The following is a 9,335-nucleotide window of genomic DNA, read 5'->3' on the forward strand; positions in this document are numbered from 1 at the left end:
CAATAAAACTAAAAGCTGGTTCTTTGAGAAGATAAACAGAATTGATAAACCATTAGCCAGACTCATCAAGAAAAAGAAGGAGGGCTTCCCTGGTGGCGCAGTGGTTGACAGTCCGCATGCTGATGCAGGGGACACGGGTTCATGCCCCAGTCCAGGAAGATCCCACATGCCGTGGAGCAGCTGGGCCCGTGAGCCATGGCCACTGAGCCTGTGCGTCTGGAGCCCGTGCTCCACAATGGGAGAGGCCACAACAGTGAGAGGCCCGTGTACCGCAAAAAAAAAAAAAAAGAGAGAGAAAGAGGGAAAGGACTTAAATCAATTAAATTAGAAATGAAAAAGGAGAAGTTACAACAGATACCGCAGAAATACAAAACATCCTAAGAGATGACTACAAGCAACTCTATGCCAATAAAATGGACAGCCTGGAAGAAATGGACAAATTCTTAGAAAGGTATAACCTTCCAAGACTGAACCAGGAAGAAATAGAAAATATTAACAGACCAATCACAAGTAATGAAATTGAAGCTGTGATTAAAAATCTTCCAACAAAAGCCCAGGACCAGATGGCTTCACAGGTGAATTCTATCATTTAGAGAAGAGCTAACACCCATCCTTCTCAAACTCTTCCAAAAAATTGCAGAGGAAGGAACATTCCTAAATTCATTCTATGAGGCCACAATCACCTTGCTACCAAAACCAGACAAAGATACTACAAAAAAGAAAATTACAGACCAATATCACTGATGAATATAGATGCAAAAATCCTAGCAAACAGAATCCAACAACACATTAAAAGGATCATACACCATGATCAAGTGGGATTTATCCCAGGGATGCAAGGATTCTTCAATATACGCAAATCAGTCAATGTGATACACCATATTAACAAATTGAAGAATAAAAACCATATGATCATCTCAATAGATGCAGAAAAAGCTTTTGACAAAATTCAACACCCATTTGTGATAAAAACTCTCCAGAAAGAGGGCATAGAGGTAACCTACCTCAAATAATAAAGGCCATATATGGCAAACCCACAGCAAACATCATTCTCAATGGTGAAAAACTGAAAGCATTTCCTCTAAGATCAGGAAGAAGACAAGGATGTCCACTCCCACAACTATTATTTAACATAGTTTTGGAAGTCCTAGCCCCAGCAATCAGAGAAGAAAAAGAAATAAAAGGAATACAAATCGGAAAAGAAGTATTCCAATGTCACTGTTTGCATTTGACATAATACTATACATAGAGAATCCTAAAGATGCCATCAGAAAACTACTAGAGCTAATCAATGAATTTGGCAAAGTTGCAGGATACAAAATTAATGCACAGAAATCTCTTGCATTCCTATACACTAATGATGAAAAATCTGAAAGAGAAATTAACGAAACACTCCCATTTACCACTGCAACAAAAAGAATAAAATACCTAGGAATAAACCTACCTAGGGAGACAAAAGACCTGTATGCAGAAAACTATAAGACACTGATGAAAGAAATTAAAGATGATACCAACAGTTGGAGAGATATACCATGTTCTTGGACTGGAAGAATCAATATTGTGAAAATGACTATACTACCCAAAGCAATCTACAGATTCAATGCAATCCTTATCAAATTACCAATGGCATTTTTTACAGAACTAGAACAAAAAAATCTTAAAATTTGTATGGAGACACAAAAGACCCTGAGTAGCCAAAGCAGTTCTGAGGGAAAAAAACGGAGCTGGAGGAATCAGACTCCCTGACTTCAGACTATACTACAAAGCTACAGTAAGCAAGACAACATGGTACTGGCATAAAAACAGAAATATAGATCAATGGAACAGGATAGAAAGCCCAGAGATAAACGCACGCACCTATGGTCAACTAATCTATGACAAAAGAGGCAAAGATATACAATGGAGAAAAGACAGTCTCTTCAATAAGTGGTGCTGGGAAAACTGGACAGCTACATGTAAAAGAATGAAATTAGAATACTTCCTTACACCATACACAAAAATAAACTCAAAATGGATTAGAGACCTAAATGTAAGACTGAACACTATAAAACTCTTAGAGGAAAACATAGGAAGAACACTCGCTGACATAAATCACAGCAAGACCTTTTTTGATCCACCTCCTAGAGTAATGGAAATAAAAACAAAAATAAACAAGTGGGACCTAATGAAACTTAAAAGCTTTTGCAAAGCAAAGGAAACTGGAAACAAGACGAAAAGGCAACCCTCAGAATGGGAGAAAACATTTGCAAGCGAATCAATGGACGAAAGATTAATCTCCAAAATATATAAACAGCTCATTAAGCTCAATATTAAAAAGGCAAACAACCCAATCCAAAAATGGGCAGAAGACCTAAATAGGCATTTCTCCAAAGAAGACATACAGATGGCCAAGAAGCACATGAAAAGCTACTCAACATCACTAATTATTAGAGAAATGCAAATCAAAACTACAATGAGGTATCACCTCATACCAGTTAGAATGGGCATCATCAGAAAATCTAGAAACAACAAATGCTGGAGTGGGTGTGGAAGAATGGGAACCCTGTTGCACTGTTGGTGGGAATGTATATTGATACAGCCACTATGGAGAACAGTATGGAGGTTCCTTAAAACACTGAAAATAGAGTTACCATATGACCCAGCAATCCCACTACTGGGCATATACCCTGAGAAAACCATTATACAAAAAGACACATTGCATCCCAGTGTTCATTGCAGCAGTATTTACAATAGCCAGAACATGGAAGTAACCTAAATGCCCATCGACAGATGAATGGATAAAGAAGATGTGGTACATATATACAATGGAATGTTACTCAGCCATAAAAAGGAACAAAATTGGGTCATTTGTAGAGACGTGGATGAATCTAGAGACTGTCATACAGAGTGAAGTAAGTCAGAAAGAGAAAAACAAATGTATATTAATGCATATATATGGAACCTAGAAAAATTGTACAGATGAACTCGTTTGCAGGACAGAAATCGAGACACAGATGTAGAGAACAAATGTATGGACACCAAGAGGGGAAAGCGGTGGGGGGTGGTGGTGGTGGTGGTGTGATTAATTGGGAGATTGGGATTGACATGTATACAGTAATATGTATAAAATGTATAACTAATAAGAACCTGCTGTATAAAAAAATAAAATAAAATTTAAAAATTAAAAAAAAACCCAACAGAAGCAATATTGTAACAAATTCAATAAGGACTTTAAAAATGGTCCACATCAAAAAAATCTTAAAAAAAAAAGAATAGGCAGTGGTCTGATAGTGATAGAAGGTAAAAAATAATCACATTTATTGAGCACAGTTCCAAAATTATTTCTTACCACAAGTTGTGGAATCATCCTGCTATAATAATTTCATGATTCCTCACCTCTGATTCCTCTCTGGCTCATTCAGCCACCAAGATTTTACTAGCCAATGAAGAAATAGCATGAACCAGATCATACCATGCTTTTTCAATTCAGAGGAAGAGTATATTGCAGAACTCTTTAGTTGCAGAATTGTTTAGTTTCAGGTTTCTAGATAGCAAATTAATTCTTGTTTGATTAAGGAGTTCAATAAATGGAGCCATGCACTGGTCTGGTTAAAGATTTTCAGAAATGAACAGATTCTATTCTTTAGAGAATTAGTATTTATATTTTTCCCTAAGTATGGAAATTGAAATACATCATAAGCATATATTCCAAAGGAATATTCCAATAGAAGATTATGGCTAATGGGATGTTTATAACAATGTTATGGTAAAATACTAGAAAAAATTCAACAACAGAGGATTGGTTGATTAAATCACAGTATGACTCAATGACTATTTAACTCTTTGGATGGAAATTGCTTCTTGCTAACCCCACAATGGTGACACTCTCAGAGAACCCAGGTAACACATGACACTTCACCTCTACTCCTTGCCATGCTTTATCGTGGTATATTGCCTAGATGGTCATACCATTTCTTTTAGGACTGAAGCATTCATTCCTTCGGCTGCTGGGAGTACTGGTTGCTAATTGCTCTCTGACAAGTCCCACCCCGAGGACTGTTTACCAAATATTAGGTATGGTGGTGCCAAAGCTGGCTCTCTTGCGTCAATCCAAAACAACTCTGAAGGGTTATCTTAGCTCCAGTATTCCCTCTAGGATTCACTGAAGCCTTCTTTGCAGCCCAGATTCCCTCTCTGCCTACTCAGCTCCCCACAGATATCGTCCAAGAGCATTTCCCAAATCACATTTCCTGATTGCAAATCTCTCTCTCAGACTCTGCTACTCAGGGAACAAGATTGCCAGCTTGCCTGCAGTGGACACCTCGTCAGCTGTACTGATGCAACTCTCTCTCCTCCAGTTTTGGGATTCACTTACTGGAACTTGGAAATCATAGCTTAAATTAAAAAATATATACGTATCTCCATACTTATAGCTTTACTTGTACTTTCATTTTCTAATAAATCACATTTGAATTTAAACTATATAGAACCAATAATTTAGGAGGATCATTAAGTAGAAACAAAAACGGGTTTATCTTAGTTTTATCCCTGGTCAAGTTGATGCCCTAAAATCAGTTTAGCTAGTCTATTTTAATGAGCTCTTAATTGGTCTTTCCGCCCCAATTATTTCTTCTCTCCAATCAATCTAATGCAGTGCTAAGACAGTAATAGTCATTTAATATACACCACAAAACTTGTCAGCTCAAAAACTGCAGTAATTCTAGTTATTATTTTAAAATGTATATCTCAGAAATAACAAAAACAAAAAACAAAAAAAGAACTTGCAGTCGTCCCAAATTGCCCCAGGAGTGAAAAATAAACTCTATATTATTCAACAATCTGGCCCCAACCTAACTTTTCTAACCTCATATACATTTTGGTCTAGTTTTTTGTTTCTTGCCAATGATCTTCCTTTTCCTCACTTCTAATTTCATGCTTTTTGTTTTTCTACAATTTCTTTTCCCTATCCCCAAAGAGGTAACTTATCTGTTAGAATGCAGGTCAAATGACACTGGCTTTTGTTGTCTTACTATAACTCCCTGGCCAGAGTAAACTTTTGCTTATTTCAAGTACCACATTTTATATTTGTACCTCTTTCATCAGCTATCACGTTCTTCCTTATATCAAGACAATAGAGATAAGGAAATTCTCTGACAGTCCAGTGGTTAGGACTCTGTGCTTTCACTGCCGTGGCCTGGGTTCAGGCCCTGGTGTGGGACCTAAGATCCCACAAGCCTCGCAGCACAGCCAGAAATAAAGACAACACAGATAATGCTTATTTATCTCTGCATCTGTCACTGTGCCTTCTTATAAAAAGTGCTCAAAAATATTTTTAAATAAATCATAGAAAATGAGAAGTTGGAAGACACCATAGCATACTTGACATACAATTTTTTTTTCTATCACTGAAACACCCTTGACAAATTTAGAACTGTTTCACTGAGTCAACACTTACTGTTTATTCTTATTAACAAAAACTGCTTTTTACTTGCTGACTAAACCTTATGTACTGGTTATAACCCATTAGTAACATGTTTGCTTCAATACACTGCACAATCATCTACAAGAATACAGTCCTAGCAATTTCTACTGCCCATGTCTTATACCATGTACACAGATGCAGGCCTGAGGTGTCATTTTGCTGATGGTAAAACAAATCAATCAGAATAATTTATGTGTTTTGAGTTTACGTTGGTATATCAACAATCCAACTGCAATTGAGCCAGATTATGAAACATCCAGTTGCTGACAGAGTATGTTATACCTTCAAAAACTCAAAGAGATTTACATCTAACAAATTATATATTTCAATTTTCTAAAGGAAATGGGAAAGATTTTTTCTCAGTTGCTGTTCCTGTAAAACTGCAGAAACAAGGAGAAAAAGGTGAGCTTCAGCATTTTTGGCTTATTTGTCAGTTGAAAGTATTAGTATTAGTATTAGTACTAGTATTACCTGCTTAAGGAATCTCTTAGCATTCTTCTGGCATCAACTTAGATTATTTTTCCATGATGGGGTAGCTGAGAGGGAGATAGAGTGTTTAAATTTTAAAAGGATAATATCAGATAAGTTTGCCTTCAAATATAAAGACATTCTTTACATTAAATTTATAAATGGGAATAGTTTATTGTGAGCCAAGCATGGTCCTAACATTTTTCCATGTTTATCATACTTAAGCTTCACAGTTACCTTGTAAAATAGGATAGGTATATATGCCCAGGTTAATACTATCCACTAGCATGGAGCACAGCTAAACTTTATACTCAGCAAATTTATTCCAGGGCACACATACTTAACCATTATGCAATACCATCTTTTTAAAAATTTTTATATAGTTGATTTACAATGCTGTGTTAGTTCAGGTGTACAGGAAAGTGATTCAGTTATACATATATATAAATACGTGTTCCTTTCTTACATTCTCTTACATTATAGGTTATTACAAGATAATGAGTTATACAGTAGGTCCTTGTTATCTATTTTATATATAGCAGTGTGTATATTTTAATCCCAAACTCCTAGTTTATCCTTCTCTCCCCCTCCCCTTTGGTAACCATACTTTTGTTTCTATGTCTGTGAATAAATTTCTGTTTTATAAATAAGTTCATTTATATCCTTCTTTTTAGACTCCACATAGAAGCAATATCATATGATATTTATCTTTGTCTGGCTTACTTCACTTAATATGATAATCTCTAGGTCCATCCATGTTGCTGCAAATGGCATTATTTCATTCTTCTTTATGGCTGAGTAATATTCCATTGTATATATATATCTTCTTTATCCATTCATCTGTCGATGGACACTTAGGTTGCTTTCATGTCTTGGCTCTTGTAAACAGAGCTGCTATGGGGTGCATGTATATTTTTGAATTAAGCTTTTCTCTGGATATTTGCCCAGGAGTGGGATTGCTGGATCATATGGTAACTCTTTAGTTTTTTAAGGAACCTCCATACTGTTCACCATAGTGGCTGTACCAATTTACATTCCCATCAATAGTGCAGGAGGAAATACTGTCTTTTGAAGAATTAAAGTATTTAAGGAAAATATGATCTGTACATCTAAGAATTCTGGATGATCTAAACAACTGATGTACTATAAATTAATAAATACTACTTTGCTCTATCTTTAAATACATGAACATTATATGAAGAAGCATACTTGTTTATCTCAATAATAAATGGGTTGATACTTAAAAGAAGAATTGATTTGTTTTATACTATGTAAATAAATCAATCATATATTTTCTTGAGCAAGAAAAAAATATTTTTGAATGTGAAGCAAATCATTGTTGACATTTTATCTTGCTCCTTTATATCACTAACACTTGAAAGGAAATATTCATACAATCTTTTATGGGAATGAAAATGTACAGTAGGGAGAAGGTTAACTAAATGCTCTAAATAAATATTATACATATTTAGACTGCTGCTATAGGACAACTTAATGTTCATTATATTGAACAAAAATACTGAAAACAAAACATTCCCAAGAAAAACTAAATGTTTTGTGGCGAGTCCTATGCTTGCCATAACTTTTTTTTTCACTTGAGATCATTTGCTATTTCTATTCATGAGGCGTAAAAGCCAATCAGAAAGCAATGTCCAAAAGCTGTGGCAGCCTCATTGGTCTGCAGACACAAAAACTGGATTTCAGAGCTAGCAAGGAAGTCAAGAATCATAGGTCAATATCTCAGACAATGTAGACTGCATAAAAGTGTATCCAATATTCTATGTGCTATTTCTAATTTCTGATTCCTAAGCTGCGCATGCAGGTGGTGAAAGACTTTTATATTTGTTAAAGAAATTTAATCTATTGCTAAAAGAAAAAAAAACCTGTAGAGCAAACTCTAGACCCAGATGGCTTCACTACTGAAGTAACTTTCATTGTGCTGCCCTTGCCCATGCTACAGCAATGTCACTGAGAAGTGGCTGCATGGCTAGGGATGACATTCTGCACAACTCTTACAGTGATGTGGCCACATGCCCATGAATTCTAACCTGTGGAATGGGAGCAGGTCTACTTTACTTTGCCTTTACTTCCAGCCCAGTGCATAATGCCCTCACACCCAAGCCATTTATTATTAATGAGATAAATAAGTATTCACCTTCACATAGTGTTCATGTAATTAAAGACACATTCTATCCATTGACTTTACACTAGAAAAGATAAATCATTTGTGCATTTCATCTTGGGAAATTACTCATGTATCAGAGACAGATTTCAGCATATTCTAAAGCAAAGGGAAGGGAGATTGAAGTGGTGGTCAGTGTTTCTGAAAGAGCAGCAGGCGCTGAGAGGCTGAAAGGCCTCTTCATAGGCAGGAGATGTAGAGGAGACAGATGCGAAAACACAGAGAAAATCAGGGGTAGGGAGAAAGGAGGTAAAGTACCTCAAACTTTGTAGTAAAGTAGGAGGCAAAGCCATTTGCTAAAGCCAGGGATAGGTTAGAAGGCTGAGACTGAGAAGACTGGTGAAGATTTGGGACAAGTGTTCCAGTAAGTAAGAGAATATTAATTAGAGATAAATAAAAGGAGTAATAAATAATGAGGTAGTCAAATGAAGCTAAGTGGCCACACCTGCTAAAACTAAAGAACAGTGATGAAACAGGAAAATGGAAAGGAAGGAAACTGGCAACACCAATTCAGTATCAGTGGTAAGAGAGGAAATGTCAAAGTTTCTGGAACACTGGCTGATAGAGCATTAGACACATGTATAACCCAGCATGAAAGAAATAGAAACAACATGTCAGGTCTTTGTCAAAGAAAGACAAGGTAAAGTTTTAAAATCTAGTTAAGGACACAAGACTTACATATGTTGTTAACAGGCAAGTTAAGTAAAAATATGTGAATAAGAATAAATGATCATGTTGTAAATCTCAAACAAAATGCTTTGGGGAATAATTAAGGTGAATGAGCTTGAATAGAAGAAGTTTCTCGAAGAAGAAGTTCAAGCCGAGTTTTGGAAGAAAGGAGAGGGGTGGGCAAAACAAAGATTCCCAGCTGGCAGAGGTATAGAGGAAACTGAGATAGGAAGGAATTGTCAGAGCTCTTGAGTGAGCCTTGGTTTCAAGCTTTCCTGAGGGTCCCCGTATGCAGCTCTCTGCCAAGCAAAAGACTAGCCGGGGTCAAAGAGGAAGAGGAAGAGAAAAAGAAGGTAAGCATCTCCGCTTGAGTCTCAAGGGGTAGCCCAGTTAGTGCGCTCACCTGCAAGAATGGAAAAGTGTATCTGTGTTAGAACTAAATCACTCCTGTCAGATAGAAATGCCTCATCTGCCTATACAGAATCAATCAACCTTGTCAAAGCTGGCTGCTGGTTTAATGCAACTGTGGAAACTGAATGAAGCTCCAACCAAACA

The sequence above is a fragment of the Globicephala melas genome, chromosome 10, assembly GCF_963455315.2.
Source record: "Globicephala melas chromosome 10, mGloMel1.2, whole genome shotgun sequence".
NCBI lineage: Eukaryota > Metazoa > Chordata > Mammalia > Artiodactyla > Delphinidae > Globicephala > Globicephala melas.